The 21,324-nt window shown below is 43.0% G+C and overlaps 1 protein-coding gene across 15 annotated transcripts in view; it reads left to right on the plus strand.

The window, feature by feature from the left end:
• Positions 1–21,324, plus strand: part of CAMK2D (calcium/calmodulin dependent protein kinase II delta) — a 330,923-nt gene that overhangs the window by 23,891 nt on the left and 285,708 nt on the right. The window lies entirely within an intron of this gene.

A 21,324-nucleotide genomic window follows, 5' to 3' on the forward strand; every position in this document is an offset into this window, starting at 1 on the left:
ATGCTATGCAACGCTAGTATGTATGCGCATAGATGAACGGACACTGTGCGGAAGGTGCTACAGGACAGGCACACCCGTCCAACCAACTTCGGCCCGACATCTTGTGTATGTGCGTTCCGTCCCAAAATTAGTCACATTGTCGGTCGGGCATGCACTTGACGGCACCGATTTTCATCCAATTCGATTATAATAATCGAATTGGATGGTCGATCTGCCGCCAAGTCGCCTGATGTACTGTAACCTTTATTCTGGGGCAGCTAGTCAAAAAGTATAGAAGTTAGAGAGGATCAACTGGAAGGGAAGTTAAATGACTAACAAAGTATTACAAATTCTTCAACCTTTCACTAGAGACAGATTGAAAGAAGAAATTCCTTTCACTCATTTCTTGAGGTAAGGGGGGGGGGGGGGGGGGCACTTTTCTCAAAATTACAATTGTGGTGAAAAGTGAAAGTCATGTTGAAATGGGCCAGCTTGAGAGAGGTGGATCTCTATAACATGTTTGTAAGCCACGCAGGTTTTTTTTTTGTTAGAAATGCATACAAATCAGCAGTGGGACCCTCAGCTTTGTCAATGTTACATTTAAAGTACATCAGTCAGGAGAAACAGAAGACAGGCACCATCCACCATCAAATGTAGCTTTATTGTGCCAATTGTGTCGGTCACATATTGTTACACTTGTGTATTGGTTAATTGTTTCAAGTGGACCATACATGGGAGAGAAGGTGGGTGCTTTACATATACAGTACCTGTGATGTGGTGATGGGTAAACTATTATCTTATAACATGTACATGTTAACATAAAATTTAAATTAATTCATCAAAGCCTCTACTGACTTATCAAATGCCAACGGAGGGCCTGAGCCCACTAACGCAGTTGGGTCCACTTCTGTCCCCTCTTCAGCATCTGTAACATTGATGTTTAACTGAAAAGTGGACACAACTGCGTCAGTGGGCTCAGGTCCTAACTGACCCTGTTATGTACTTTTGTACTGCTCAAATGTGTTTCTTGTTTTTTTAGCTATGGTACTTTTTTAAGTAATGCCACATACAGTATCTGATAAAATTTCTGTCTGTGATACAAAAAGATGGTGATGCCACCTTTCGTGTAAACTTAAATGTTTATATAAACAGCTAAGAATGATCTTACCTAAAGCTACCTACAGATTATTATAATTTTTTTGTACCTTTTGGGATTGGGCAGTTGATTTATAGAGCTGTGTTTTCCCATTTTTTCCTGTGGATTCTTCAGTTTCCTTCCACTAACCAAAATATACTGGCATGCGACCTGCCTTCCACTAAAATGGGCTCCTGAATGCTGTAGACATTTAATTTGAATTCTGCTGGTAACAGTGCTGATGAACTATCTAAAAGCTCTGTAAAGAATGAGTTAGTGCTACATGGAAGCATATTAATAATTTTTGTATGTGAGCTCTCAGCAAACATCCATGTATATTTATACTCAGGTTTCAAGGCAGGGGTGTCAAACTCAAATAGAGGGCCAAAATTGAACACTGGGATCAAGTCGCAGGCCAGCCTAAATGTCTATTGGGCAACTCCCTCCCTTATAAAGTTCCCTAGTATCTAGTCCGCCCCCCCCCCCCCCTATGCATTTTTCTGCTGTCTAGTAACCTCACTCCTGCCCTATACAGTCCCCTGATATCTAATGCTCCCTCGCTCCCCTATACAGTTCCCTGGTGTCTAGAGGCCCCCCCTCACTTCCCTCTACAGTTCCCTGGTGTCAAGTCCCCCCTTCCCTGCCCTTATCTCCAAAATATGGCGTCCCTATTGATCTAGGGCTTCACCCCCAATATAGTTTCCCTGGTGGTCTAAAGTGGGCCAAACGTAATGCCGAGTGGCGAAACCACTTGGGGGTCAAATATGATGCCTGCAGGCCAGAGTTTAATTTATATTTTAATGTGATTTGCTTGTTTATATGTTCTAAAGCCAGCTGGTGGTGTTGTATTTCCTCAAAATAAGGTGCTGTGAGAAGTCTTCTATTCCTCTTTCTTTCTCTCCTCATCTTCTCTCCTCACCTTCTCTCATCACCTCTCTGCTCACAGTAGGAAGCAAAGTGCATCCTTAGATCAAGGCCAGTAATGTTTTCAGCCCTCTACCTTACAGCTCTGCCATCATCATGTAGTACATAGTCTGCATGGGTTTCAGAACAGGAATGTTTGTGTATTCCTTCACATGTTCTAGTAGTGTCTTGTGCAGGAAGTGGTGAAAAAAAGACTGCTAAAGAAAATGACATCTCCCTTTACCAGGCCATATTGTTAGTCTTTTGTTAGAACACAGGAAAAAATATTCAGCTCTCATAGTTGAAGCAGCTGAGAGACATTTCATGCATTCTTTGTACTTTTCCTCACTGCTTTTAGTACTGTAAGGAGAAAGGTTGTTACCATTTTCAAGCGACACAGATGGAAGAGGCGGCTAGGATGTGATATAGAGCTTTACATATCCAAAGAGGAGTCAGCGTTTCAACACGGACTGTAAAGCAAAATGGTGTGACTGTTTTGCAGCACATACTCTTAGCAGTTGGAGCAGAGAGGTTCTCTTGAGCCTTGTGGTGTGGACAGAATCCAGAGTGCTGGAAATTAACCTCTGATTCACTGTCTTGTTCCATGGTAACTGTGTGTCAGCCGAGACAATTAATCATATGTTAAGGGTGACAAACAAGACTGACGGTTTGTGGGAGGGACTTTCATTTTCTCTGAATAGAAGATTCTAAGACATTTTTCTGTATTTGTATTAGAAGAATCTTGCACAGAATGAAGCCAGAGCTACTGCTGTAGCTGAGGGCTTGTTAGTGGGCAGTCATTTGCCTGAAAGGCATCCTGCAACATGGGAGTAAGATGCTTCTGCAGTATGTTATGAAAAAATAGGTCAGAGCTTAATTGAATCACATTCCTCTTCATTATTTACAAATGAACTTGCTCCATTAAGGCATGCTGTATTTAACATTAGAGCTTCACAAAATTCTACCAAGGTAAGAGCACTCTGCAGCCAATTATTTTGCAATACATGTTTTTTTCTAAAAAAGGAAGACTTTTGTACGTGTTTCATCTCTGAACTGAGGTGGCCATAAACCTAAGATAATCATTACTTGAGTAGTATCTGCACACTTTTTCAGATTGCTGTATGATCTTGGGAGTGATATAGATAAATCACTGTTGCTGTACAGACTGAGATCCTAACAGCATCGATTGAAAACCGTAAACTAAAAGTGGCCATACATCTACGGATTTTGCGTCCCATTCAATGATCCGATTCGATAATTCTATCGAATCGGATAAAAATCGGTGCTGTAACATGTCTGCCCCGTCGATGATTTGATCAATTTTAGACTGAAATTGGTCAAAGGCATTGATTTAGCATGCTGGAAAATCTTGGTCGAACCTGCTTGATTGAATGAACAGCATTTGATATTGCGATGAATGACATATGCACCAGCCCCCTGGCCACTGTCCCCCCAAGTGTAAACTGCCCCCCACAAACACACACACACTGTGTAAATTCTCACCTGTCCCACTGGCACAACTCCCAGTGTCATCCGCTGTCACCCCCATTACTGAGTGCCTGTACCATGTGGCACCAGGCGCGTGTGTGTGTACAACACGTGGTCCAAGTGTCATGTGGTACATCAGTCGTGGAAACTGGGGTGACAGCGGAGGATGCTGAGAGTTGCGGAAATTTACATGGCACGGGGGGGGGGGGGGGACATTTTACACTTGCGAGTGGCCAGGCAGGCAGTAGAGGTGCTGTAGTTAGGCTGAAATCTATCGGGAATCGGTCTGAAACAGATCTCTCTCTGACCAGGAAGAGATCTGTCTTATGGTTGATCTGCCCATACATGCTGCTGCTGACAAACAGATTTCACTAGGCTAGGGGTTGCTATCTGGGCTCCACTAATTAATGTGCTGTAAATCACACCAAGTTGGACAGGAGTTTAGAAGTTGTCACCGGCTACACGCTTTTTCAATAAAACTCAATGACTCAATAAAAAGGTAAAGCTAAAGCTCTAAAATGTGGATTTTGAAAAACGGTTAAAGAGGAACTCCAGTGAAAATAATGTAGTAAAAAAAGTGCTTCATTTTTTACCATAATTATGTATAAATGATTTAGTCAGTGTTTGCTCATTGTAAAATCTTTCCTCTCCCTGATTTACATTCTGACATTTATTACATGGTGACATTGTTACTGTGGGCAGGTTATGTAGCTGCTCCTAGCTGTTTTGGCTGTTAGAGACAGCTGTAAACAGCTAATTCCTGTCTGTGAACATTGTTACATTGTGGCAGTTTGCCCAGAGTACCGTGGTACTCAGAGCTTCTTGTGGGAGGGGTTTCTGCACAAAATCAGTCATACAGCGCCCCCTGATGGTCTGTTTGTGAAAAGCATTATATTTCTCATGTAAAAGGGGGTATTAGCTACTGATTGGGATAAAGTTCAATTCTAGGTTGGAGTTTCTCTTAAAGTATTGACAGCTCCAGATTTTTTAGCTCCAGTTTTTGCCTCTGTAAGTCAGATGATTTTACCACACAAATTGGGGGAGAAAATGAGGAAACGATGAAATGTCTGAAAACATCTGCAGGCTTTGTTTGTGTTATCTGTTGCCCTCTTTGGATACATATTTCTTTTGTTTACTCATGTAATGTTTATGTTGCTCTGTGACTGCATATGTAGGTGCTGTTACTGAGTGTGCATCATGCAGCCAGGGGAACAGATGGGTTTCCTTCATGATATCCATGTTTGAAATCTGAAGGGATTTAGCCGATTGGGGCTCATTTTACACTGTAATTCCAATACATCAGGGAGTTCTGGAAGGCTCCTGTTTTGCAGATGACTTGCTTTGTTATTAAGTCTATGATAGGAATTCTTCAGACTCCAAAGTGACTATACTTTACAGTGTTTGTAGGTTAGAAGTGACACTTCAATGTAATCTAGCAGACATAAACGAGGAATTTGCATGACTCCACCTTTAAAGTAAACCTGTAAAAAATCTTACCTCAGGAGGAGGAAGCCTCTGGATCCTAAAGAGGCTTCCCCCATTCTCCTCAGCACCCCTGATGCAGTGATAGCACTCCTCCGCCAACAAGGTCTGTCAGCGGTTTGTGTAGGACAGTAGCAGCTTTTTGATGGGCTCTGGTGGAAATAGCCAAGCTGAATTGGGTCCACACTACTGTGTAAACGTAGACGGCTGTGCAGTAGAGCGGACTCGATCGAGCTTGGCTATTTACGCCGGAGCGAAAGCCGGGACTGCACCTGCACAGTCAGTGGCATTTGCTGATGTTTTTGTTTTGATGTGTGTGCGGGGGTCTCAGTGCAGGATCGGCTGTCCGTGGAAGACGGCTCATTAAGATCCAGAGGCTTCCCCCTCCCAAGGTAAGTACCCCCCCACCCTTTATTTTCTTACAGGTTTACTATAACCACCAACTCCAGAAACCATACCTGGTAACCAGAAAGCTGCCAAAACGCCTTGCCTCTACCAGTGTCCAGTGACATTCCTGGCTGTAAAGAAAGAAAAGAACAACACAATTATCATATATTTAAATTAACAATCTATCTGTAATGATATGCTCTGCTGTCTGCACAGGCAGACAGCTTTTTGACCATTTTGTAGGTCTGAGTGCTGCAGGTCCCTGGAAAGGAGACCTGTCTTCACTCTGCAACTTGCTGAGCTGCTGCTCTGGTGAGGAATTTGCATCCACTTGGCATGCAAATTGCTTAGCTGCTTCCTTTGATGGTTTGCAGTATAAATATAATTTCCTCCCAGAATCCTTTGCTGGTCATATTGGTTTGTTCCTGCTAACTTACCTGGAGTCTCAGCCTTTGCTAATTGTTTGCTAAGATTATCTTAGCGTAATTCCTTGGGAGTGCACTAGCATTCCTTCTAGCGTAGTCAGGTTGTATTATCTGTTTTGCCTTGTACCATCTGTCTGTCTGTCTGGATCGCATTCGCCCTAGCGGTAGTGGCGGTGTTTCCTTCTGTATTCTGTCTTAGGGGTGCAAGCCAGAGCAGCGGTTACTACTGGTTGCTCCATCTGTCTGTCTGTCTGGATCGCATTCGCCCTAGCGGTAGTGGCGGTGGTTCCTTCTGTACTCTGTCTTAGGGGTGCAAGCCAGAGCAGCGGTTGCTACTGGTAGCCCCATCTTTCTGTCTGTCTGGATCGCATTCGCACTAGCGGTAGTGGTGGTGGTTCCTTCTGTACTCTGTCTGGGGGTGTAGGCCAGAGCTGCTGTTGCTACTGGTTACTCCTTCTGTCTGTCGAACGCTTGCTGTAGGCTCGGAGAGGTAACCGTTTAGCAAGCGTTCGCGTTCTCTATTAATTTTTGTGTTACATTGGTTAGTTAGGGGTGGCGTGTTTTGTCTCTGTTGCGCTTTTCGTGCTGAGACCGCGCCATTAGCGTGCTTTGTCGTTGTTGCTCTTTTTGTGCGGCAACCGCGCTTAGCGAGTGTGTTTGTTATTTTCCTGGACGTTCTGATCATTGTCATTTGTTTTGTCCTTCTTGCTACACTTGTGCTCTGTCTTTATTCGGTCTTGTGTCACTGTTGGCAATCACCACTCTTGCGATTGCGTTCCCACTTGGTTTCCGCTGTTGTGTGTTCACCGTCGCCGGGTGGCGACTAGATTGGTGGACACACATACATTCTGTCGCTGTGCTCACTTTCTCTCTCTGAGGGCTATCTTGCCCTGCATTGTTGCAATTCGAACAATTCCCATCTGGCATCTGTGGCAGTGCAGAGGGGTTGTTCCTCTGCACTCCACAGCTCCATCTGCCGGTGGGAATTTCCCTCTACAAGTGCATTACACCAAAGCTGGGTTCTGCCGTTTTATACGCTTGTGGAGGACTTCCGCAGTGTCAGCGCACATCTTGTGTGCTGACCACGGAGATAATTCCACAATCGTTACACTATCAACATAGGTCATATCTGACTTTAACTTTAGGCCTTCTTTAATAAGAATCCATTAGCTGCACCCAGCCCAAAAGACATCATGGCTTGCTGCATCTAACTGCAAACAAGGGGGCTCTAACTCCTAAGTAAAGGGTGGGCAGATGGTATGTTCACTCTGGCTGCTACAAGTAACTAACAGTTACTTCACAGAGGAAAGGGTAAGTTAAAGAGAAACTCCAACCTAGAATTGAAGTTTATCCCAATCAGTAGCTGATACCCCCTTTTACATGAGAAATATAATGCTTTTCACAAACAGACCATCAGGGGGCGCTGTATGACTGATTTTGTGCTGAAACCCCTCCCACAAGAAGCTCTGAGTACCGCGGTACTCTGGGCAAACTGCCACAATGTAACAATGTTCACAGACAGGATCTACAGCTGTCTGTAACAGCCAAAACAGCTAGGAGCAGCTACATAACCTGCCCACAGTAAAAATGTCACCATGTAATAAATGTCAGAATGTAAATCGGGGAGAGGAAAGATTTTACAATGAGCAAACACTGACTAAATCATTTATACATAATTATGGTAAAAAATTAAGCACTTTTTTTACTACATTATTTTCACTGGAGTTCCTCCTTAAACTCTACTACTTCCTGACACCTTCTACCCAGCCCACAAATGCTGTTCCTGCATAAACAATTTGTGACCCACAAACCCGACACTAATCTGCTTAGTCCTCTCTACAGTAGAAGCAAGGGTTGTGGTTCTGCTGCGGTAAGAATGCAGCACACTTCTTTCTGTTTGTTTCTATTTGTCGCGCGTGTACATTGTACTTGCCTTGTTGCACTTTTTGAAGCACTTGCACCTTTAAACATGCTAGCACCTTATTTAATATACTATACGGATCCTATTATTTCTATTATATGAATTGTGTTTTACTATGAATTTATTGATTCCACATATTATGAAATTTTTATGTCTCTTGCATTACACTTTTTTTGTTTACTTTATTGAGATTAATAATCTATATAATCTTTTGACAAATGCGTTATCGCATAGTGCTAATATGTGCAGCCTTCTTCTTATTGTTGTAGTATTAGTACGATAAATACATAAGCAAAGGTTTTGTATCCATATTCACAGTAGATGATGTGTTCTACTTGTGTTTCTTACTGGTAGTAATCATACTGCATCTTTATCATATCAAATAGGATATCCTGATGGTGCCAGGAAATTTTGGTGCCTGTAAGTTGGGGCGGCTTGGACAGCTATAGGTGCCTATACAAATAGTGGCTGTTGATGGAAATGTTGGCCCCCGATAAATAGCAACTATGCAAATGCAATGCAAAATGTGGCTACAAATAGAAGGCGCCATTCTGACCCCTGACTTTTGCTTAGTGTACAGTATAACTAAGGGCCTGTTTCTACTACACGCCAATTAGATGCAGAAAAACTGACTCCAATGAATGCCTATGGGTTAATCTGCATCAGAAATATCGCTGTTAGTGGAAACAGGCCCATATACCTTCATTGGAGTCAGTTTTTCTGCATCCAATCTGCGTGTAGTGGAAACAGTCCCTTAGGGCCCGTTTTCATTACAGCTACAGAGCCGCATCGCACCGTGGTGTCTTGAAACCAACGCACGGCAATTGAACAGTTTCCATTGCATGCAGGTTATGCGGAGTGATCCGAGAATCTGTAGCATGCTGCATATTTTCGCACGGCCGCATCCGCCCACATTGGCGTCCCATCTCCTCTATTCACTTCCGTATTGAGACATGATGCGAAGGCAAGCGGAAGTGATGCGATGTGGCCAGGTAGCCGCATTCGCATCACTTCTATAGTGGAAACAGGCCCTGAAGCATAATAATTCCAAAAAGAATGTCTATTGTATACCATTGCATTGATTAAATCAGTGGAAATTATGTCTGCCAACCTCTTGTTTTACTAAACAGTGATCCGTACTTCTATATTAAGCAACATATAAAAGCTAATGGGACTGTGGCATGCTATCCACATGGGGCAAGATCCTAGTCCCTTTCAAGACCCTTTCAGTTTCAGTACAGTGACTGTGTGGGAGATATGACAGGAGAAGAGGAGATTAGGCAGATAAGTGTTCAGTTGTGCTACAAGCTTCCATTGCACAGAATTACCCTAGATAGATGGTACAAGATGCTGTTGAAAAGCAGATTTCAGAATACCTTCCAATGTGATATGTGTAGAGGAGGTCAAAAGTTTAAAGTGATATTCCACCCTTTTTTGATAAATTGGAAATTTCTCAGTTGAAATGTACACATCACAAAGAAATTTGCTAACACAAACTTAAATGAGTTACCTTAGCTTTATCTATAAATCTAGGCACCTGCATACCACAGCCAAGCACAGTTAGCATTGTGTGTGCCAGGTTTCTGATCATTGCCGGTAATATTCTTGCATAACTGTAATACTTTCCACTAGGAGCAGCTAATTATGCATAAAGAAAAAAGATAGTTATTGGTTTGTTACTAAGCAGTCAGCAAAGAGCACTAAAGTAATTTGATCTTTTTTTTTGAATATATTTTTTTAATAACAAAGTGTACCTGTATTCATCCTGCTTATTTATCTTTGTGGATAAGTTTGTGAAAAGTTTCTGGATGGTACAGTGGCTTCCCAGATCTTCCTGCACTGCTGCACTTGTTCTCCTTGTGACTGTACTCCCATCTGTGTACAAGCTTCTCCATACTGGGCATGCACCAGTAAACTCCAAGCATGTCCAACAGAACAAAGCGCCCATGTATGGAGGAAAAAAGCAGGCTTCATTCTAATAGGCATGTGCTGACCTTACTTGTGCATATCCAGCATTGATGTGCTCATACATGGCAGGAACGCAGCCGCAAGATGCACATTCCACAAACCCTTGTCAAATATGGTTAGCGGGACCCAGCGCTAGAACGGTGAGGTGTAAGAGGATTGGGGAAGCGCGTACCTATATGTACGCCGCTGGTGAGATGGGCGCAGGGTGAGCTGCCTCTCAAATTCCCAGCAGGGTAACATACTATTCCACCTCCAAGTCATCGCAACTCGGAGGGAGATGTAATTCGGAGGCCCACTATCGCCAGAACTCCGAAATACCTGTGCACTGGGCGCGCAAGTTAGCACTAGTGCTATAGCTGTGCCCAAGGCAGGCGCTACTTGCCAGGTGCCAAAAGCACCTGCTGCATGGGGAAGCCTGTGGACTTGGAGAATACAATAAGTTTCCAATTATTTGTATATGAGTGGGTTAAGGATGAGCATGAGCTAGTTTGAACTATTCCCTCTTATAAATAGAATCCCTGTGGTCCTTTATAGTGCAGCCATTATAAGTCCGGTGCTGCTTGGTCATGAGCACATGCCATGCTCTTCTTCTGTATAGTTCTTTATAGAGCTCATATTATTGTATGGTACCCCTGCACCCATAGTGTCTCCATAATGCATTATTAAGCTAACCTTTGTGCAGACTGTACATCGGAGTGTGTCGGGGGCTGTGTATTATAGTCACCTGCTTTTCACTTTGAGACTCCATAGTGCCATTATAGAGAGGAGAAGGCAGTATAAGGGATGAAGAGCAAGCAGAACAGGTAGCTGTAACACACCCTTGGCACACTCCAAAGTGCACTTAACATTGACTGAAGAGTCCGCAGACCGCACAGAAGTTCACTGCAGAGTACATGTCTGAAATGCCTGAAGATGAAAACAAGCTCTGCCACTTACTGCCAGCACAGGACGGTTGTGCCAGGAAGTGGGCATTAACAAATCAACAAAATATGGAAGTAGATTTAAGAAACACAGCAAAAATCATTCATGATGAGAGAAACACTTTATCAGTGGATAATCAGCCAAGCTGTATATATTGGTGCCTTCTGTGGCTTTGGATGCATTTTTTTTTGTAGTGTATTTTTAAACCTGCTTTTTACGTCTCCTGCTATGAAAGCCTTTCATAGAAGTCATATTTTTATGCTGGCTCTTTGAATGTGTTATATATTTTTCTTTGGTATTAACGTGTGCTGACACACTGCATAATAGAACATGCTGTGTTGTAGAATTCCCAGCTCAATGAAGATTTTGCCATGCAGTGCTTAAAATAATTTCTGTTCTGCGTGCCTTTTGTGTTAGACCTAAATGATATAAATGGGCCTTAATAGGATAATAACTGCCAAATCTTGCCCAGCCAGTCAAGAACCTGAGCCTAGAAAAACAAAATAAAAATGGAAATAGTACGCCATGTATGATGCATGCTTTTGAAAAGTGTGTATATATAGACAGCCTACGTTGTTCCTGAGTGGGTAGGCAAAATGGTAGCTTTTTGTGTAGCACATAACTGCTTGCTAAAAATGGCACTGAACATGCTACTTTATTCCTTGGCTCATGAAATCAGCCATAACTGTGGGGGAGGGTGGGGGAGGTGGGGTGTATTGCTCTGGATGCTGAAATGACTTGCAGCGTTGTCAAAAAATGTGATGTAATCTGAAACATATCACTGGAGTGGAAACTAAGGAGTGAGGTCCTATCAATGAAGTGTGATATTTTTGCCTTGCTCAAGCTATGCTAGGTGCATATTTCCATGGTCTGCATTCACCTCTGCATGTCGTAAGGGATTATCTCTGATTGATAAGCTCCTTACTCTGACTGCATTTTGCCTATTTCTCCTACTGCTGCTGCTGCTCTGTGTTATATTTAGAAACTGTGCACATTGAGCATGAGCCTGCCTGCTGAGCTTCTACCTTTATGCTTGCCCATTTCCTTTCATTCTTTTCCTGCTGTATCTTATAGCCACATTCTGATTATGCACTCACTCAGGTAAACCAGCATCCTCATTTAAAGGGGACCTGAACTCAGAACATCCTCTCTGCTCTAAAAGATATACAACAACATAATAGCCTTTATAGAAAATCATTTCTTATTTACAGCTGATACAAATCCTGCAATAAATCTGCAGTTTGTCTACTTCCTGCTTTCATGGAAGCAGACATTGTTAACATCCTTTTTTTTACCAACACTGTGGCAAAGAAGATTCCTGAGCTGACACAGCTGAGGGATCAAATTACAACTTGTGCTTAGTCACAGATGAGAGGGAATTAGACGGGCTAATCGCCCTCTCAGTTTGTATTTTTTCACTTTGTTCATAATCTGCTTTGAAAGATCACATAAAACTGCTTTTTCTACACCCTTGTCTTGGCCTCCATATAAATGCATTTCCAGAAGACATTTCTACAGCTCCTGCTTTGCTAGCATACATAAACCCTTCTACTAGGTGTAGTCGTTTTCTTTTCGGGGTAACTATTCTTTTTGGAGTTTACAGGCAAGATAGTCTCTCTAATTATCTCACTGATTACTCGACAAGTATTAAGCATTATACACACACTATCAATGTCCCCCTAAAGGATCATTGCCAGATCGTAGGGTGACATTACAGGAACTAGCACTGGACAGATGTGCAGCGTACTTATTACATAGCCCCCGGGAAATGTGGGCACAGGGAAAAGCCTATATATAGCTTACCCTGCTTTTGCACAAGTCCTGGCGGCGTTCATTACTATTCCCCCTCTTGGCCGCCATGGATAGTGGGGAAAGACGTAATTCGGCTTCCAGCTATTGCTGGCGGCCAAATTACAGTGTTTTTGCAGTGATTAGTGCTCTGTCTTCCGACAGCACCCAAATCAGTCAATGAGCGCTGCTATAGCCGTAATTCCTATAATGGCCTATGGTTGTACCGGCTGCACCCAAATCTCCTGTGCTGTTTTTACAGCGCTCCGATTTGCAGCTTGGCTATAGCACACAGCTCAAATTCCTACATTTTGCACTGCAGTCTCTAGTAACACTCCGCTTAATCACAGCTCAGGCCAGGTGATAATTCCTCACACACTTTAGAGTTACCACTTGCATTCCTCTCTTTAGATTAATATCCTGTCTTTAAAGAGGAACTGTAACGACAAAACGGCCCCTGGGGGGTACTCACCTCGGGTGGGGGAAGCCTCAGGATCCTAATGAGGCTTCCCACGCCGTCCTGCGTCCCTCGGGGGTCTCGCTGTAGCCCTCCGTACAGCCGTGACGCAATATTTGCCTTCCTGGCTCCTGCGCAGGCGCTCTGATGCCTCTCGGCGCCGAAGTAGCCGGAAATACCCGATCGCCGTCGGGTCTGCTCTACTGCGCAGGCGCAAGTTTCCGGCGCCTGCGCAGTAGAGCGGACCCGACGGAGATCGGGTATTTCCGTCTATTTCCGTGCCGAAAGTCGCCACAGCGCCCCCGCTGGAGCCAGCAAAGGTAAATATTGAACTGACAGTCGGCACAGTCGCCGGCTGTTCGGAGGGCTGCGGCGAGACCCCCGTGGGACAGAGGACGGCGTGGGAAGCCTCATTAGGATCCGGAGGCTTCCCCCACCCGAGGTGAGTACCCCCCAGGGGAGGTTTTTGTTGTTACAGAGTCTCTTTAAGTCTAGGATTCAGTTGTCAATTTAAGGATTCAATCGTTAATGTTCACATGCTGGTACTGGTCCAACAAACACTGAGCTTAGGTAGAGACATTAGACTGCAAGTGCAAAAAGGGCAAATAAATAACTAGTGCAAAAAGGGGATCAGGGATACAATCAATATTTTACTGATGCTGGTCATTTATCTGACCACCAATGTGCAGCAGTAGATATTAGAAAATATATAATAATAATTTTCATCAGATTCAATGTTTTATTGAATTTAACCTAACTGTTAAACATTTCTAAAGCTGGTCATGCACATATAGATTTCCGCTCAATGTTCTAAAACTTTTGATTCCTTTCTGAAGCCTGGAACCCACTAGAAAGCGCAAACTGCTATCACAATCGCTAGCAATTTGTGATAGCGTTTTGCAAGCGATTTTGGGAGCGATTTCCCTGCTCCTATACAATTCATTAGAATGGAAACACTCCGAAAATGCTGCATGTTCTGCGATTGTGATTTGCTTAATCGCAATAGCTCTAGTGGAATATGTCCCATCCATTTACATTGGCAGAGCGTTAAGTGCTCCCTAAACACTCAAAAAACTGCTCTATTGGGTTCCAGGCATCAAAGGAGTCCATTTAGAAGGAATTGATTACTACCATACACAGCACATCCATTTTTAAGAGATTCCAGCAGAGAATCAATTTAAAATCAATCGAACTGCAGCATTGCTCTGTGCGATGCAGTCAGAGCCGGATCATCCATAGTGCAAACGTAGGCAATCGGCTAGGGCCTGGAGAAAGTCTTTGGGCCTAGTAGATGCTAGCCTCCACCAAATCTTCCTAAAAAAGCCAGATGATCATCAGGAGTGGGCAAAACCTGATATCTTGCCTAGAGCCCCATTTCATCTTAATACTTTTCTGGATGCAGTGCAATGTTATGGGCCGTCAATCCACCACCGCTCCTGCACTTGATCGGCCTATATTTTCCGTCCTGTCCGATCAATACTTTCAGTTGACTTTTGGTCAAAATCCATCGAAATTTGATTTAGTGAACATTGAAGGGAATTGATTCTCAACTAATTTGATCAGGGTGAACGAAAAATTGATGTGTGCATGAGCACCATTACAGTGTGTGCCTACCAATGTCTGTAACCGGCAATAGCTGTAAAAGGTAATACACAGGTAATAAACATGCTGGCAAAGATTATCAAAGGAAAGATATATTACTTTATCAGTTTATACATACAGTTTGTATTTGTAAATAATAAGTCTCTAGTGTATTCATACCCTTATATACACTTATGTTATGCATGGCAACTGCTTCACTTTGTCAATGGTGGATATTCGATTAGAATAGAAAGGAATTCATAGCTCTCTGAAAATGATTGGGTCTTGCCCTTCATGTAACCTCTGGTGTACCCTACAGCCCATCCAGAAGTCATGCCAACTACCAGCTATGCAGTTACTGCAGCTCTGCATTCAAGAGACTTTTCCTGTTTTTACTGTCCAAAGACTCTAGGGGATATAATTATATTGTAAGGGTTTTAATTATTCATGTATAATAATTGTGTGCTGTGCAATACATGTTGAAGTTATCAGGCATTTATTTTGTGTTGATGCTATATCAAGATATTCTGAACTTGTTTACATTAGATTAACACCAGCAACAGGGAAAACAGTAAAAAGTAATTACCACAGGTTCAACTACTATTGCATGCTAATGTCTCAGAACAGGCCCCCAAACAGAACGCCCAAGAAAAGGCTGAAAACTGCTGTATACAGTGCCTGCCAGATACAATGCTGACTGAGCATGAATATCAGTGTGTGTGAATCAATTATTGACATTCATTGCTTTCTTTTTACCTGTTGTTCCTATGGCATTCTACTAGTGTTGGAAAATGTCATTGGTCATTGCCAGTGTGAACAAAGCCTCAGGCTTGGTTTAGTGGACATTTTAGAGGCCCATAAACTGCAAGTGGTTAACACCCTCTACAACGCAAACCATTTTACAACCATTTTAAAGCCCTTCAATATAATCCTTGCATGTGCCACTGGGTGACTGTAAACCACTCTAAACCACTGCGTGCAAACAGTGCCTCAACAGTTTTCACTTGTCCTTCTCGGCTGCGGTCGCCTTCTGCCTTGGCGCTGACACTTGTTGTTTATTTCAGTCTTTCTACTCGGTTTCCTGAATGGTACATGATCAGATAGTAATTCCAAACCACCATGTGCTATAATACGGCTGTAGAACAATCCACGGCAAAAGCGTTGCAACTTGCCCCGAAACACCGGCAGGAAATTCACTTCTGTTTCTGGCGATATATTTCATTTTCAATGCTGTAGGGTTGATACATTATCTGTCATTTAACCGTTTTTTTTTTTTTTTTAATTCCTTACGTAACTTTAAAATTGATTTTCTCAAAAACTACAGGGTTTTTTTGAAAAATGTTCCTTAACATACCTAGCAATTTTGGTTATTACAGCATGAATGGGGTTTTGCTATTAACCGCTAAAGTCGGGGCCATTGACTTCAATGCAGTTCGCAAAACTGTTGATGCAAAAATTTGTGGAGCCACCTGCAGATCAATGAAATTCTTGCAAGACTGCTAGAGGTGTTCTCACTGAACTCTATTCAGCATACAAAATTCATACAGGTGGTCAGGTAACACCTGCAAGCCTTTTCTCACATATACTTGCTCGCTAGTAAACAGGCCCTGTCATGCTGAATTATAGAAGGAAAGCCTAGCTGTGGCACCCCTGCTCATGCCTCTTCCATCAACATTGGTTAGGAGTGCCTCTATTACAGCAGTGAGGGGATGTGTAACAACTTCAGCTTTATTCTGAAACAGATTTTCTCAGCTGAACATCCAGGATTTTGGTGCTCCCATAGCTCCTCATTTTTCTCCTTTTAATTACACAAGACTCACTGTTTAACAATTAAGTTTTATGTGGTTGTATTGAATGATTTTGTCTGAGAGCACCTATTGCTTTTCCATTGCACTTGCTTCATGGGGTAACTACAGTTCCATCCTGCGTCAGCTTTTGACCTACTTTGTAAAGCATCCAATTGAAAATTTTTGTATGTAGAGATTCCCTCAGGAAGCTGAAAGGTACGAGCTACCTCATTTCTGTAAGCTGATTGCTTGCAACAGTACTGGATATATTTAGAATGTGTCACGTATAGCAGTTTTGCGTTGTAGCTCAAATCAATTGCCAGGTCATAGCTCTTCGTACTAAAAAAAGGAAGATAAATGTTTGTGCAGAGGACACACACCTTCAGGTGGAGATATCACTTCAGCAGCGACGTTGCTAACATGAGCTGTCAAGTTCAGGGGCAGATAAGTGCACCGATGAATGGTAATCCTGGCTCTTCATAGAGGAGGATGCAGACATACAGCACATTGCATCGCATTACACAATGTGCTCATCACAATTCAGGAATGTCAAACATTTCTGCTATAAAATTCTAGCCTCCTGGGCGCTGAGAATGTAAAACTAGCTGCGTCAGCCCTCGTGCCTAAGAAATAGTACATTTCTGCAGCAACATCCTGTAAATTTTATTGAGGTTTACTGAACTCTGATTTATGTGTGTCTGTGTGCCAGCAAAATAAACATTTAGGGCCTATTCACACTAGAGCGTTTTGCCTGCAATTTCGGCAAAACGATCAAGCGCTAGTGCTTTTTAAAGCGCTAGTGCAATAATACCCTGTGGGCCCGTTCTCACTTAGGTGATTTGCGTTAATCGCCGGCGATTAACGCAAATCGCCAAACGCAAACGTGTAGCCTGCACCATTTTCATGCGATTTCCCAGCGATCGCGTTTCAGTGCCTTTAGATTGTAAGCCTTTGGGCAGGGTCCTCCTCCTTTTGTGTCCAACCTGATCATGCACCTCCATTACTGTGAACCCATTCTAGGCATCTGAGTGAACCTAACTTGCCTAATCTCCATGCTCCATCCAGTGACTGACTAAGCATTACCTTGTACTCATACTGTGCTGCGTGATCTGGTCTTTCTTGTATTCCTGTATTGTCGTATTGCTGTATGTCACCCCTAAATATTGTCTGTAACCTAAATTAATGTCCAGCGCTGTGTAATATGTTGGCGCTTTATACATACAATAAATAAATAAATAGAAGCGCTAAACGTGGTCGTGGAAAAATCGCTGCAGTGTCCAGTGATTTTTCCATGTTAATCATGGAAAAATCACTCCAACAAAACACCGGTGGTAATTGCCGGCATTTTGCGCTTTTAAGTGTGAATGGGGACTTATAGTTACAATAGGGTATATTCACTAAAGTGCGGTAAGCAGAATAACATGCGTAATGTCTTGCCACACGATGACATGCAATGCATTGCAGTATGACTTTATGCACGTTATTCTGCTTACCGCAGTTTAGTGAATATACCCCAATGACACTACTCTAAAGCTGACCATACATACATACTGATCACTTTGAATCTGCTGGTTAAATATGACGCAACAAGCTGTATTGATCATGATTTCAATCGATTTGCTGCAAAAATCGATCAAAAGTACAATCAGACCTGATGGTAAATTTAACCCGAATGCGGTGAGGGAGGTGCTGTAGATTGAAGGCCCACATCGTTACGCTGTATTGAACAGTGCAACTCTGTAGTTCGATAACTTTTCAATAGATTTAATGTGGTAAATCAGTGTACTGTGTGTGGGAGGATTCGATCACTCTCTGATTAGATTCAGATTAGAGAGGGACAGATCTGTTTGTCACATTGGGTGATAATCTAAACTTGTATGTTTTCCATTAAGCTTGGTGCACACCATGCAATATTCCCTCAGACAGGCTGAATTGATTATTTTCTACAAGTCCAATCTGATATTCATTCACTTTTCTGATTCATTTTGTATAGAAGTGATCAGAAAATCGATCAGAAAAACAATCGGAAATCAGTTTGACCAGTCTATCTGATGATCGATTCGACCAGTCTATCTGATGAGAAATTGCATGGTGTTTACCAGGCGTTACATATATTTCACAATTCTCCTGTGTTCAGTGTTGTAGCAGATCATTGCTTACTTTCTTTATTGCCCTTGTGGATAACACTTCATGGTTGTTTAGCAGTAAATCTTACCGTACACAATACAATCTGTTTGCAGGATCCTTGTACAATGTTATCTGTGTAACATGAGGTTCAACAGATTGGAAGTAATTTGGATATATTATTTGAATGGGATATATTGTGTACACTCACGCACAAATTGCCCATAATATGGGTTGCCTGCCAGGATCAAAGTCAGTCCTGTGAGGTGACACTGTTAGGTACCACAATCCTGTACAGCCAAACAATGCGTTCTGTGTCTGAACATGGACAAAGGGATGACGGCACTGGGAATGACAGAGCACCATAAGCGTGGTATGGAGGGGAACAAAGGACTCCGCTGCCGATTGTTACTTGGCTTGCCAGATTATTAAGTGTCCCATTTCCACCACCTCTGAATATGCAGTGTTTCCCCGCTGCCTACTCAAACAATTGGCTTGCCGTCTGAATCGCATGCTGGTGTGATTCTGGATGGCATGCTGCAGTTTTCGGTAAAATGCATCTAGATCGCTATGCCCCTGCATGGCACAGCTATACCCGTGCATGGCACAGCCATAGGGATTTGGCTTCTTAGCAGAACAGGCACTATATTTGATTCATACACTGGCAAATCACCAAGTGGAAATATGCCCTAAACAGACCTTAGGGGACACCTGCACTAATGCTAGATTCTGGACTGACAATGGCCACCTCAGCCGAGAGCAGCCTAGTCTAGCATTAGTAACAATTATTAGTGCTACATAGACAGGTGAGATTATACGATTAGGTTGTATCGTGTATAGCCAGCTTTTGCTTTAAATAGCCATAGTGCTGTAAATGTTGTACAGCTCATGAGCATCAAGTGCTCCACCATTATCCATATATTATTTTGAATAGATTAGCATAGAAGCTGCATATCTAGAGATTAGCTATGTGTTGCAGCAATTTCAGTAGCATGCACTTTAAGCCAGTGTGTATATTCTGATGATCTGCCAGATCAATCTGCCATTCTTTGGCCAGCATTAGGTTTTTATGTCTTTCTTTGCCTTTGCTGAAAACATTTCCCTTATTTATTGCTGATGTAATGCCAGCCGCTTGCATCCATATAAATTCTTCCCTGGTAAATATAGCTCTGACAGCTCGGTATGTATTCTTGGCATGAACCGTTAGTGTGTTCTCCTGCAGCTCAATTGTTTTTGCATCCACTAAACCTAGAGGAGTTTTTTGTAATGCTAAAAACAATTCTTCAGCCATCTCCCCAAACCTTAACATGACGATCCCGTGTGTAAAATAACTAATCCCCCACCCCCTAAATCCTAACTATTTCTCCTCCCTCTCTCTATAGTTTAACATAACCCCTATTGTGCTTAAAGCGGATCCGAGATGAAAAACTAAGTATAACAAGTAACTTGTCTATATATCTTATCTAAAGTTTAGATAGTTTACACAGCAAATCTAGCTGCAAACAGCTTTAATAGAATATGATTCTTTCTTCCTGTGATACAATGACAGCAGCCATGTTGTTTGTAAACATTGCACAGAGGCAAGCTTATCTGCATCTTGAGCAAAAAAAACTTAATCCCTCTCCTCCTCCCTCCTCCCCTCTGCCTCTGAAATCTCTGGCTAGTAATACCTCCCCCTCCTCCTGCCCAGACTGAGTTCCCATGAGCCCTTGCTACTGTCTTAGAGTGCCTTGGCTCTCTAAAAACCTGTGGGCGTAGCTTGTTTAGTTTATAGGGAATTAGAGTATTAAAACAAAAACAAAAAAGTATTTTGCTTGAGGAATGCCCTATAAACAATAGGATAGGAGCACAATTATGCAATGACTAAAAGTTCATCTCGGATCCACTTTAATACTGTTTCATAGGAATCCCTCTCTCCCTAAACAAACTAGCAAACATGCCAAATAAAATCACCCAATTCAAACCTAGCATAGTCCCTCATGCCTAGCCTTACTCACTGTCTTAAGATGGCCACACATCGATCTTTCCCATCCATACCCGGCAGATTGGATTAGTCTGAACCAGGGGTCGAGTCCTGCGTGAACGCGGGGGGACGGCGTCCACTTACTTTTTTTGGAAAGTGAACGCCGTTCCCCCTAGCACCCTGGAGGGGAGCAGCGCAGCAGAGAGGAGCATTGTGCGCAGCGTGGGGAAGGGCGGACGTTTTCCCCCCCCCCATCCCTTACCTTGGGGCTCCTCTCCCTGGCTCTCCCCTCCATAAAGATGCGGCGGCGGTGGCTGGCGGCGGTGACTGGCAGCGTCATCGGTGGGCGGGACTTACCTCCTCCAGTGTTCCGGGTGGACGCTGTGCGTGCCGCTGCTCTGGTCTAGTGAGACCATTTTTGGAGGAACCTCTGCCAGATTGTGTATTTTTGGTGAAATGCTGTCAGATTACATCTACTTTTTGGGGATACTCTACAACAGAGCTCAAACTTCCCCTGGCAGACCTTTTATACCACTTCTAAAGCCATGAATATTTGGCCCTCAGGCACAGTATGGCCGATTTCGTGCTTGAAGAGGAGCGCGGCCCCAATCAGATGACCAACAAGCCCATGTCAGTAATCTTTGGAGAGTCCATGAGCGGAAACAGGGGGCCAGAGGACGCAGTGAGAAGTCTTATTAGGACCCAGAGGCTTTTCTCGTCTTAGGTAAGTATTTGATTTTGTGTCCAAGCTTTGGCTCGGGTACGCTTTAAACAACTATTAGTAACCCCTGTCTCACCTCCAGAAGTCATCAAATCCATTGTGGACTAGCGCTCTGCACTGCAAAGATCAGTGCTGAGATTGTGAGGCTGAGATTACACAGCTAAAAGGCCTATTCACATTATTCACAACGTGTAATGTGCATTTTACAATGAGTGCAACTATAGTCACTTTTGCGCCCGTTGTATAAATTAAAATGTGCCCATCAGTGTATTTACATTACACTGCACGCTCATG

Source organism: Hyperolius riggenbachi, chromosome 1, assembly GCF_040937935.1.
Source record: "Hyperolius riggenbachi isolate aHypRig1 chromosome 1, aHypRig1.pri, whole genome shotgun sequence".
Taxonomy (NCBI): Eukaryota; Metazoa; Chordata; class Amphibia; order Anura; family Hyperoliidae; genus Hyperolius; species Hyperolius riggenbachi.